The sequence below is a fragment of the Diabrotica undecimpunctata genome, chromosome 6 (genome assembly GCF_040954645.1).
Source record: "Diabrotica undecimpunctata isolate CICGRU chromosome 6, icDiaUnde3, whole genome shotgun sequence".
Classification (NCBI taxonomy): Eukaryota; Metazoa; Arthropoda; class Insecta; order Coleoptera; family Chrysomelidae; genus Diabrotica; species Diabrotica undecimpunctata.
This window is the reverse complement of record NC_092808.1, coordinates 100,803,290-100,817,092: the sequence shown is the minus strand read 5'-3', so window position 1 is coordinate 100,817,092 and position 13,803 is coordinate 100,803,290. Positions and strand designations below refer to the sequence as shown.

Genomic DNA, 13,803 nt, shown 5'->3' with positions numbered 1-13,803 from the left:
GATGAAAAATAATCCAAGACTTACAAGAGAGTAATTTACCAAATAAAATTATAAGAATGATAGGAATGACAATGCGAGATTCCCAAGCAATAATAGACACCGGAAGATAAAGAAGGGAAATATTAAATATAAAAAATTGAGTAAGACAAGGAAATGCGCTAACAACGTTACTATTTATTCCATCACTAGAAAAGATAATAAACATACTATCAAATGCGGAACTACAAACGAGAATACAGTACAAATAATGGATATGCGGACGATATAACCATAGTAGCAACACATAAAAGGTCATTAAAGAAAAACCTCCAAGAAATAGAAAACGAAGTCAAACTAAGAGGACTAGAAATATATAATAATAAAACAAAATACATAAACTTAAGCAAGAAACAGAAGACACAAATAACAGAACTGTCAATAGATGCACACATTTTTGAAGAGGTTAAAACATTGAAATGTTAGGGAATACTAGTCAACAGAAGAAATGCAAGTGTAGATATGAATAGAAGAATTTAGCAATCCGTTAAGAGTTATAACGGAATGGATACCATCAGGTAAAATAACCAAAGGCATACCTAATCTGATATGGAGACAAGTGGAAGAAGACTTAAGGAATATCCAAATTAGAAATATAGAATGGCAATCAAAGAGAGAGAAGAATTGAGAAAAGTACTGGAAACAGCAAAGTCACGCCAGAAACTGTAAAACCCAATCCAGAATGGGATGATCCCCCACACAAAAAGGATCTTCAAGTGAAAACAGCTTCAGCTTATTCGATTTCAGCGAATCGATTTAAATCATCTTTTAATGAAATGAATGACTATCAAGTCACATTAAATAACATAATTTAAGATTTTATCCCCATTTAAACCTAAATCCCACCTCCTAAATTAGTTATAAATAAAACATTGCCATTAAATGCCTTGTCTCCAATGATTTGCATGAAAATTTTAATTTAGATTATACTTACCCTCAAAAGTTTTGTAAATAAAAATTTATTATACAATAACATTAATTTTCCGTCGATCATTTATAATTAATTTTAACACCCTCAAAATCGTTGATTAATGACCCCTATTAATGAATGATTTTCTATTAATGAACGATTTTATTATAGGCAACACAACATACATTGCTTGTATAAATTAATTTAACCACATCTAACGCTCTGTGATTGGCAGTGACCTGTGGTGTAGGCAACCAAACATATACCTATATATTATATTTCCACTAAAAAATTATTTAAAATGAAGTAGCCGCTGTAAGTAGGCTGTCTGCCATTGTATGTCATTATTTATCGTTAAATAAATAAAAAATTTAAACTAAGATATTTTTATTTCTGAAAAGTACGGTCGACGGAAAAATATTGTAACGAACTCGTGAATTAAAATGGCGATTAACAATCTCGAAAATATCTCAATTGTTAATCGCCCTTATTAATACACTTGTTGGTTAAATAACTATTAAGATTTCTTTACTGTTTTAATTTTTTACCATATAATTTCTCCCCTTATAAAAACCACCCCTTGCGAAAGAATAGTTGTAGTTTTTTCTCATTAAAACTGTAACTACAATAATTTTTTAATTAAACTGTTATGAAGTTATTTTATTTCAATATAAAAAACAACGCTTATTAGTTTGTAATAATGGGTGAAAATAGGTCTTTTGAGCTATGAAGTACTTAAAAACTATTATAAGTTTTTTTAAGAGCAATAAGATTGTGTGTGTGTGTGTGTGTGTTTGGTGAGTTGGCTTGGAAACTAGTCCTTTAGCCACAGAATTGTAATGTAAGATATTAGTTTTTAAATAATGTAACCAACTTTAAATAAAAAGTTACATATTAGTTCGTATACTTCTCTACTATCTAAAGAGAGTAAATGGGTGATGTTTATGGGAGTCTGAATTTTAAGTTCTGATAGTTTTGAATACAGCTGATCTGTTTCATACCTATGTTTATCGCACTTAAAAAGAATATGGTTGATGTCACATTGTGATATATTATCGCATGAGCATACCCCAGAAGGGATAATATTTAACTTAGCCAAGTGAGCTGGGAATGCACCGTGATTAGTTTTCAGTCGAGTAATTGTGGCTGTCAACTTCTTTGGCATTGCATATTTGAAAATATAGTCAACATCTTGTGGTAGGGTAGGGTGGATAGTATAATATTGATTATTTGAATTCGTTGCTATGTTTTTCCATTTTTCTTTCCAATTTATAAAAATTTTGTTATAATAATGTTGTTGTAAGTCCTCCAATGTAAATATGGGAATATAGAGTCCAACATGGGTCGCATCTTTAGCAAGCTGATCAACCAGTTCATTTCCCTCGATACCTATATGACTTTTAACCCAAATAACTGTAATATCTTTACTATATATTTTATTTTTAATAGCACAAAGAATATTATTTCTTTTATGTTGAGTCATATCTGAGTTTAATCCTTTAATGACCGATAATGAATCTGATAATATTACTGCTTTATTTAAATTGTGTGAATCTAGCCAATCTAATGCTTTTTCGATAGCTACCGCTTCAGCAGTATATATTGAACAATGTGATGGAAGTTTAATTTTCAAAGATTCGCTTTTTATGTGGAATGTAAACTGCGCAACCTGTGGCACGATCCTCTTTTTTGGAACCATCGGTATACATTATTACGTGATCATTATAGTCACTCAATATGGATCTAAGTAAGACAAAGTTTATTTGTGGGAATTCTGTGTACTTTGGTATAATGACTTTTGGTTTATTTAATGTTACCTGAAAATTAGCTTTATATATTGGTAATCTTTTTTCTTTGCCATAGCAATAAGATTATTTAGATCAATTTTTTTAAATCCATATTTTTAAAGTACTTGAACAAGTCGCTAATCACGATTATATACAAACTTTAAACAGCCCTATCTCAATTAATTTTTGTCGTACAGAAAAACAAAAACCAAAATATTCTTGAAAGTAAAACCTATATTTTTTTACTCCTAAAGATTCGTATCACTAATACTTTTAAGTTATTTTAAAAAAAAAATGCAATTTTTAAAAATTTATTTTTTTTTCTTTTATTGTAATACCAATTCTTTTCAAAAATAAGCACTTTGAGCTTGTAAAACTTAGAAATCATATAAACAATACAAAAATAAAGTAAATTGTAAAGCAGTAACGATTCATTTCATTTGAAATTCTAATTACTAGGGAGTGATTTTCACGATTTTTTTACCAAAAAAAAGTTTACCAACTTTATTTTGCGTGTAACTCGCTTAGTTTTGATGCTTTTTATAAAAATCAGAATAATGTTTGATATTGAATATTGACTTCAATAGTACACCAATTTTTTTGTTTATTTATGAGCTACAATTTTGTAACTGAGTTTTAGGGTTTTTACACAACTTTTAATATCTTCCACCAAGTTTGATGTAATTGCATGCAAAGTTTTAAAAAGAAAAAATTTAACGGAATAATGTCTGGATAACGAGCAGGCTACTCTACGAAACCTCTACGTCAAATTTATTGATTTGGAAAATTGGCATTTACAAAATTTCTACACTCCATCTTGTTAAAACCAAAAATTTTCTGATAATATGTACTTGTCACCAGTCAAGTTTCCATCCCAGAAAAATTTGTCTATAAGCCTATTTTAGACAATTTCCATTCAAACATTTAACTTGTTGCTGTTCTAACACGATCACCATAACTGATTATTATTAATATTTCAATCTTTTTCACTTAAATGAAGCATTTTTATTCTGAATGGGTTTATCAACAGTTACCTACTAGATTCGTTTATTTCTTATATCTAAATTAGGAATAACAAGATTTTTTATATCAAAAATATACTGGGGTATCCCATTTAAATTGAATAATTTGGCAGTATTTTCTGAGAAACCAGAAGTACAGTAGTAACAAAGAATATGGCATTAAATGCATTATGCCATATACTTGCATGCACAGTTTCATGAACAAAGTGTTCCAAAAATAGATCACTTGAGAAAAGCACTCTACCGAAACAGTTGTAGTGAAAAAAATTATAATAAATTTTGTGGAAATTTTGAAAACAAAGTTTTCAGTGTTTTATTGTTATATAAAATGTTTTTTATCTTAAAGATATTTACTTAGTAGTTCCACACTTTATCCCAATCCGGTATAAATAATCTCACATTATTTTTATATTATTGCTGAAAATTAAATTCAGTAAACTTATTTTAAATTTATTTGGTATCTAGTTAAAATTATTGTTTTGTATTGTATAAACATCTAATTTCATAATATTTATTTACGCTATAAATGAGAGCATAAACTTATTTTATAACATAAAGACCGCGACCCTAGATAAGATTAACGGCAAGTATTTAATGTTCGTTTTAATATCTACATAAATCGAATCCGGTAAATTATTTACACATAAGCTAAAGTATAACACAAGATATGAATGTATAATGTTAACTAATGTCTTAAAAATTATAAAAACAAACGTATTTTATCACAAACACTTGTTAAAGATACTGTAGGAATTATTAATATAATTAATAAGCCCATATCAGGCAAATTTTCGTTTCTCTATGTTTTTATAGAAAAACTACAAGTGAAAAAATCTGTTCCATACCAAAAATTCCAATTCTTCCAATTTTTGCCCAATTGTAAACTTACATTTTTAATTCAGAAGAATATGCCCACAATGGCGTTTCTCCTTTGTTTATTTTTGTTTATGTTATCAAATTAACATAGACAAATTTTATCGTATTATATTGTCAAAATAGGTTCAACCTTTTCTTGTATGTACAGTTGTTTAAAGTGTGCACTATGTTAAATGTTATGAAAACTCAATTTTAGGCTAAATCTTTGATTTAGTGCTAGCTAAACTTCGAACTTCGTACCACCCAAAAAAATTAACAGAAAATAAAATAAAAAAAAAATACTTTATTATTGTCCCTGAGCAAAATATGGAAACCCTTAAGTTAATTAACTTAATCTGCAATCTTCCAACGGTTGACTTGTCTCATTCCATTACACAGTCAAGATTGATTCACGTTACGCAGCACATTGACTACTGATCCTACGTTTGATTGTAAATTGTTAGATGGGACTCTAAGCTTCTCCAATAATTTTAAAAATTTTAGTACTATAGTTGACAACATCATCCTGATTTATGACTGTGTATAATCATAACTGATTTAAACGAAAACAACTTTTCTGGAAGAAAATTCAGTGCAGAATATTCAACAGAATATGTATACATATAAAATTTCATAAAAATCTAATATGGCTATTACAAAAAAGTAGTTTGTGATAGAAGTATGAAAATTAATTGTTGTGTGTATTGTTTATTGCTATATCAGAAAAAAATAAATATAAAAAATTTTAGTCAAAAAATTAGAAACAAATTTTGGGGTAAAGCACCTTTTTCCCTTAGAGGTATGAAAGATATATTAATACTTACCTATAATTAGACCTATCGAATATACATATAAAATTTCATAAAAATATGTATATGTCACCTAACTGAGATACTAATATGGCTATAAAAAATAGTAGTTGACGATAGAAGGGTGAAAATTAAGGGTAGTATGCCTTTTTATTACCACAATTAGAAATTTTAATAAAGGGTTGTGGTGGACCACGCTTATCACTTAGGAGTACAAAAAATAGTATGTTCAAAAAACAAAATATTGTTTGGGGTGGACCACCCTTGCCCATTAGGGGTATGAAAGATTGATTACGGCTTATTTTTAGATCTACCGAATATACATGTAAAAATTCATAAAAATTGATTCAGCCATTCCGATGGAGTATGGCAACTACCTTTGGAGCACCAATAGGGCTATTAAAAAAAAAAGGGATTAGTAATAAAGTGGTGAAAATTAGGGGCTTTATGTATTTATATATATATATATACATATATATATATATATATATATATATATATATATATATATATATATATATATAAATATATATATATATATATAAATATATATATATATATATATATATATATATATATATATATATATATATATATATATATATATATATATATATATATATATATATATATATACATATCGGTCAAAAGGTGGAGAAAAAAGACAAAGAAGTTGGCTACTTCATCTATTTATTTGAAGACATTTTGCTCTCTAATCAGAAAGCATCATCAGTTCATCTAAAAAGAACAATATAAAAAACCAACATCCATAGAAAAGTCAATATATATGTGCTACCTCAAAAAGACATGTAGCAGTCAATGGTATAATATGTAAAGAAGCTTAATATGTTGGACATTAAATGGTTAGGTGGTATAAACAATTAATTAAAACTAAATATAGTTTCCAATTTGATACAAATACGGCAAATACTTATTTTTTACATAAGTTTTTACATATTTTTTTTAAATTGCATGTACAATAACCCATGGTCTTTTGCTGTTCTATGTTTGTATCAAATTGGAAACTATATTTAGTTTCAATTAATTCTTTATACAACCTAACCATTTAATGTCCAATATAAGCTTCTTTACATATTATAACATTGACTGCTATATGTCTTTTTGGGGTAACACATTTGTATTGACTTTTCTGTGGATGTTGGTCTTTAATATTGTTCTTTTTAGATGAACTGATGATGCTTTTGGATTAGAGAGCGAAAATTTATTTATAAAAAAAATGTTTATAAGAATTGGTGTGGAACATTATAAATATCTTAGTTAAAATATTAAATATTTGAACAAACTTTGTAAAAATATTATTTTATAACATTTTGTAGTTACTTATTTTATTACTTTATTTACAATTGTTTGACAAAAACCATATGCTCTTAATAAAACTGACTATGATTTATACAAAGAATATATTTAGATAAGTTAGTACCAACTATTTTAAAATAGCTGTAGATGTGCATTTTTTTGTAGTTTCGGTAAGAAACTATTAAACTTATTTAGCTTCCGTTTCTTTTTGACGTGTGATTGGTGGTGTGCTATTAAATAGGTTGGTGGTAGTACAAGTTTCATTTTGAGTCCTTAGTTAATTGAACACATAATTAAATCTAATTATATTTACTATATTATTTATTGGTCTAACCATTAACTTTTGTTTATAATCACGCGAAACTTTTTGAGTACAATAAACCGTTCTCTCACAAACAACGTTTGAACCGACCGGTGATTTTGAATGTGATTTACCGCTCGATATCAATGTTAAATAAAATTTGTATGTACAAAGAATGTAGCTTTCGTATGTAATTTTTGTGTTTTGCCGCAAATTAAGTCGTTTTTTATATAGGTGTTAAATAAACAAACGTTTTACGTTTTAAGATTCTCATGAAATCAATAAAATTTATCACTTTCATTCACCAGTTGTAATGTAATTTTCATTACAAGAGCCTGATCCTTAAAACGTATAACATAAAATTTCGATTGTGAGTTTTGGTAACAAATATGAAGCATTTGAAATATGTCTATAAAACGCAGAAGTTAATTTTTTAAAGTACAAACGATCACACGTCACGGAAAATCCCTTTACGAAGGCAGTTGTAGGGGTTGTAGTTAAATATTACTCACGTGTAATAATACAAAAACAAAATCATTTAAACAAAACTGTATTGTTGAAGAAAAATCGCATTTATAAAATGAGTAACTTAATTAATAGCATGCTTATTCCGAGGTTGATATGAGAATGATGAGAGTCGACTTCTGCTTATCTGAGTCTACCTGTAGCCCCTTTGGAGGGGTGTAGAATGAAGGTCGTATATAACTAACTGAAGGCACAGTATATTGCTTTAAAGCAATATACTGTGCTGAAGGTGCATACTAGGTTGCTCGAAAGTTTTAACAGCAGTATTAAGTGGGATTTTGTAGCCGAAATTGTATAATTTCGATAAACGTAGGTTTGTAAAGTGAAAGTTTAAATTCATCGTTTTTTATGCATATTTCAAATGATTCATAATACTGAAATGTTTGAAAAATGATATATCGATTTAAAATTATATGAATAAAAAAATATATAATAGAAAACTAAATCTAATGGTTGGTTTTTATCGTATTACCAGTATAAATTCAAGAACCCGGTCAACAACCGCTGTAAAACTGCTGTATTTTTGTTTTTTTTTTACTTTTTATTTCGCGCAACCTAGCTTCCAACGCTTGCGATCGTTCCAGTCATCTACTTGTAGACCCCTATCTTCCATTGCACCTTTTACTTCTTGTCTCCACGATCTTCTTGGTCTTCCTTTTTTCCTGCGGTTGGTGGGGATCCACTGTAATATTCTCTTTGGCCATCGTTGATCATTCATCCTTTCTACATGGCCATACCATTTCAGCCTTTTGCATTCTATAGTTTCCAGGACGTCAATGTCTATGCCCATACGCTCTCTGATTTCAGTATTCCTTACTCTATCTCTTCTAGTGAGTTGGCAACATCTTCTCCAATAATTCATTTCCATTGCTTTTATTTTGGATGCGTCATTTTTATTTATTACCCAAAGCTCTGAACCATATGTAGCAATGCTTTCTATGATACTTTTGTATATCCTAATTTACTTTTGTATATCCTAATTTTTGTGTTTCGGGTGATGTGGTTATTCCAAAGTATTCTATTCAGTTGACGTATTGCTGAATTGACGTAGGAGAATCCTATGATATCGAAATCAAACGTAAGGTACGACATTGAAGTATACTCTCATCCCTGCTATTTAACATATAATCTGAGGAAATGTTTCAAGAAGTAGTAGAGTATGTAAAAGACGGAATTCGAATTAACGGAAAATATATAACAATAACTTTAGATACGCGGACGACACAGGAGTATTCGTTGACAGTGATGAAGACCTTTAGGGGATAGTGAATAGGATTACAGAAGGAAGTCAAAGATCTTTTAAGAAACATTAAGAAAACAAAATGTATAATGATATCTAAAAACAACCAGCAATTTGAACGAATAAGTGTGAACGGCCAACGAATAGAAAAGGTAAAAATATACACCTACCTGCGTACGAACGTCAATAAAAATTAAGAGCATTTCCTAGAAATCAAATGTAGAATAGAGAGAGCAAGATCTGCATTTTAAAAAATGGCTAAGCAATTCAAATGTCATGATTTATTAAAGTACTACGATGTTATATCTTTCCTATACTGTTATACAGAGTTGAGTCATGGACTCTCACAGAATTTTCCTGCAAGAATATTAAGGCTTTCGAAATGTCAAAATCGTTGAATCCTGCATATTATATAATAGATCGACCACGTTACTAATTAGAACGTTTTATTAAGAATACAAAAAGAAAAAGAGCTTTTAACCGCAATAAAAATAGGCAAAAATGTTATAATTTTATTAATTATCTTTTTAGCATTAATAGTAAAAACAAAAATTTAATATAAATTTCATTGAGGTAATTGAGATCTTATTACGACAGAGGTAGTCTCCTTGAGGATTGTCATCTATTTGCTTATTATATTTATATTTTTGTTTGTGGACACAAAAGACAAACTTATTTATGGGTCATTTTATGGGTAATTTTGTTTACCTTTTTTCTTCGTGTCTATCTTATTATATTGTCCTTACGTGTTATAATAAAATGTCATCAGGCATAAAAGTGTGAGAACACCGAACCAAAAATATAATCCCCCAGAAGTCAACAATACTTTTTCCTGTGCCATACTTACCCAGAGTACGATGGTAATACACCTCTGGATTGGGAAGTGTAATAGCTACAGGATAAATCTCACCGTCTGATGAATCAGTCGTAATGCAGCTGTCAGTGATTTGTCGACAGTGAATGTCTGCACATCAGAGTGTCCTTCGCGGTTTACTAGTGAGCTTAGACTTGCAGTTTAATGCCGTCATGACATTTAATATGCTGTATTTAGTAACGTTATTCCTCTATAATTTTCACAGATTTGTTGGTCTCGCTTTTTATGTACTGTTATGATCTGCCCTACCTCCCAGTCTCCTGGCATTTTCTCTTCTTTCCATATATTTTTCAATAGTGCCAGTATTTTTCATCTTAGTTTCCTTCCCCCGTATTTTATTAGTTCCATATTAATTCCATCTTTACCAGGGAGTTTTCCATTTTTGCTTCTCTGTATTACTTCATCCAATTCCTCTAATGTTGGTTCTTTTGAAATTTCGATGTTTACTTCATCTACTTCTTCTGCTTCTTCTTCGTGCACCGTTTCCTTCTCGTTATGCATTTCTTCTTCTGTTGTTTCCTCCGTCAAGAGCTCTCTGTAGTAATCTCTCCATACTTGCTTGTATTCTTGGTCCTCTATTATCACTATTCCCTCTCTATTTTTTATTCCGTTTGTTTTGCCCTGTATTTTTTGTTTTGTTTTTTAATCTTTTTGTAAAAACTTTTCGTATTTCTGTTTGTTCTTTCCTGCTCTATTTCCTGCATTTTTTTGTCTACCCATCTTTTTTTATTTTGCCTTATCACTTTCTTAGCATTCCTTCTTAATTTTTCATATGCTTCTCTGTCTTCCTCTTTATCTGTTCTTAGCCATTTATTTCTGGCTTGCACTTTTTTTCCTGTTATTTCTCTACATTCTTGTTTATACCATCCGTTTTTTGTTTTAGCCTGACTTTTACCTATCTGCATATTTGCACTTTCTTCTATTGATTTTTTGATCGTCTCCCATTCTGTGTTTATATCTTTTGCTTTATATTTCTCTTTAATTTGAGCTGTTACTGCCTCTTCATATTTTTTTCTTACTTCTTCATTATTCATTTTATTGACATTCCACTTTTTATGTTGGTTTTTTTGTTTTTTTTTTTAATTTTAACTTTTTGTCTTATAGTGGCTGTGACCATGTAGTGGTCTGAATCTGCACACGCACCTCTGAACGTCCTTACATCTTTTATTGACGATTGTTTTCGTTTATTAATCATTATGTGATCAATTTGACTATATGTTTTCTGACCTGGTGACCTCCATGTTACCTTATGTATTTTAGGGTGTTCAAATTTTTTTTGAGCTTATTAACAAATTTGTTCTTGTTGCTAGGTTACATTGTCTTTGCCCATTGTCATTCCTGTTTTCGTGTATTGTATGCTTTCCTGCAATTTGTTGTAAAAAGTCCTCTTTTCCAATCTGGGCGTTGAGGTCTCCTAGTACAAATATGACATCTTGTTTGGGTATTTTTTCTATCTCCTCTTCGACCCTATCATAAAAGATTTCTTTTTCGTCTGCATTTCTTGTTTCTGTGGGGGCGTATAAATTCAAGACTGATATATTAAATGGTTTGCTGTTGACTCTAACATAGGCCATCCTTTCGCATATTGGCTTGAAATTTATAATTTTCTCTCTTAGGTGCCTTAGTATCATGAATCCCACGCCTTTTTGCCCTTGCTTCTTCCCTCCTGAATATAACATTGTAAAGTCTTGTTTATCAATCTGTCCCTGTTCCTCCCAGCGTAACTCTTGCAGTGCTGCAATATCTATTTTATACTTTTTAAGTTCTTTTCCTATTTCTAGCATTTTTCCTGGAGCTAGCATAGTTCTTATGTTCCATGTGCTTATTTTCAATTCTTTATTTTTTTTGTTCTGTTGTCTTCGTCTTTTATTTTTGTTTTCTTGTCTATCTTTCTTTATTTCACTTTTGTTGTACCCGGGTTTATCTGCAGTCATTTCCTGTTTCTTTGCCTCGTCCGTCAACGAATAATGCATCGTCTCATCCCTTGCTAGTTTTTTGAACCACCTTCATGATGGTCCTCCAGCTGGTTGGTGTTTCTATTCCATCTCCTTTCTAGACCATCTATTATAAGTTTGTTGGCTTTAATTTGGACTCGTTTACCTTTCTTTATTTCATCTTTTGCTATTCTTCGTATTTCCTTCTGTATTTGTAATTCCTCTGTCGTTAAATCATTGTTTATATATATTTTTTCTTTTTTCACTATTTTTCAAGTTTACTTTTGTTTTCCATAAATTTGTTTTTTCTTCTTTGATGGCAGTCTGACAAACATGTTTTATCTCCTAGTTTCACTGCTTCTTCTATATTTACTGTAATATTTAGCTCTTTTGTCATAAAATTTCCTATTACTTCTTTTAGTATTCTTCTATCTCCAGTTTCTATTGTCATTCCCTGTATTATCACATTATTTTCTTTTCTTATTTTATCCAGCCTTTCAAGGCGTCCTTTCGTCTCATTCAGATCCTTTTTGATTTGTTCATTTTCTTTCCAGATTTCACTATTCTCTTGTTTTAGTTCTGCTAGTTCAGTTTTGAATTCCCTCATTTCTTCTCTGTATTGTTTTTGTTCCGTTTTTACTTCTTTTATATCAGTTTTTAATTCTTATAACTCTATTGCTAAATTTTTTATCATATTTAGTATTTGATCTATTTTGTTTTCATCTTTGTGACTTTTATCTGGAGTTCTTAATTTGAATTAGAACGTTTTATTAAGAATACAAAAGGAAAAAGAGCTTTTAACCGCAATAAAAATAGGCAAAATCTTATTATAATTTTATTAATTATCTTTTTAACATTAATAGTAAAAACAAAAATTTAATATAAATTTCATTGAGATAATTGAGATCTTATTACGACAGAGGTAGTCTCCTTAAGGATTGTCATCTATTTGCTTATTATATTTATATTTTTGTTTGTGGACACAAAAGACTAACTTATTTATGGGCCATTTTATGGGTAATTTTGTTTACCTTTTTTCTTCGTGTCTATCTTATTATATTGTCCTTACGTGTTATAATAAAATGTCATCAGGCATAAAAGTGTGCGAACACCGAACCAATAATTCCATATTTGGTCTTTTTATCCATATACCATTCCATAATTTACCTCCAAATATTTTCCTGAGGACTTTTCTTTCCCAGACTTGCAGCAAGACTTGCTCGGATTTGTTCATTGTCCATGTTTCACTGGCATATAATACAATAGGTCTTATTACTGTCTTATATATTCTTCTCTTAGCCCTTCTAGATATGTTTTTGCTTCTTAATAAATTGTTTAGTGCAAAAATACAACGATTACCGGCCATAATTCTCGCTTTAATTTCTTCCTTCATATTTGGTCTTCTCATGAATGTCGCTCCTAAATACTGGAATATTTTTACTTCTTCGAATTTATATGTTTTTTCATCTGTTAGATATTGTTCTTGTAGGTAATCTCTTTCTGTCCATTCCATATATTTGGTCTTTTCTTCATTTATGTACATCCCTTTCTTTCTCGCTTTCATTTCTAATCTTTTTATTATTTCTTTTAATTCTTGCTTACTTCTGGCTATCAGTACAATGTCGTCAGCGAATGCTAAGCATTGGTGTTTTCTTTGATATATAAGTCCTGACCTGTTGATTCCAGTTCCATAAATAAATTATGATACGACGATTAATTTATCAAAATGTATGTAACAACTCCATTTTTTTTTTTCGTGAGAACAAAGTTCACGTAATTTCATTATTATACACTAGGTTTTGAAGAATAGAATCTAAGAATGGGAATTCCATAGTTACTGGTTGATTAAATTAATAAATTTTATAGATTCCAAGAGAATCGTAAAAAGGGCAAAAATCGCGCAACGTTTATTAATTTATTATATTTATAAAAACTTACTTCATTTGCGGCAAAGTACAAAAAATACTTACAAAAGTTTCGCACTTCACCTTTAAAACGCATTTTGATTTTTGTCCATAGGACACTTTGATTAAAGGATATTGAATTTTTACCGTCGAGTTGATACAAATATATTATTACAATTGATTTCGCGCGTGTAACTGACATTAAAAATCGACGGTCCCTTCAAGCGTTGATTCTAAGAGAACGGTTCACTCTACACAAAAAGTGTTAATAAACATTTTGCTTTACACT

General features: G+C 29.7%; 1 protein-coding gene across 3 annotated transcripts in view; it reads left to right on the top strand.

The window, feature by feature from the left end:
* The window catches only part of LOC140443641 (aquaporin-like), a 131,296-nt gene that overhangs the window by 74,688 nt on the left and 42,805 nt on the right, over positions 1-13,803 (top strand). The window lies entirely within an intron of this gene.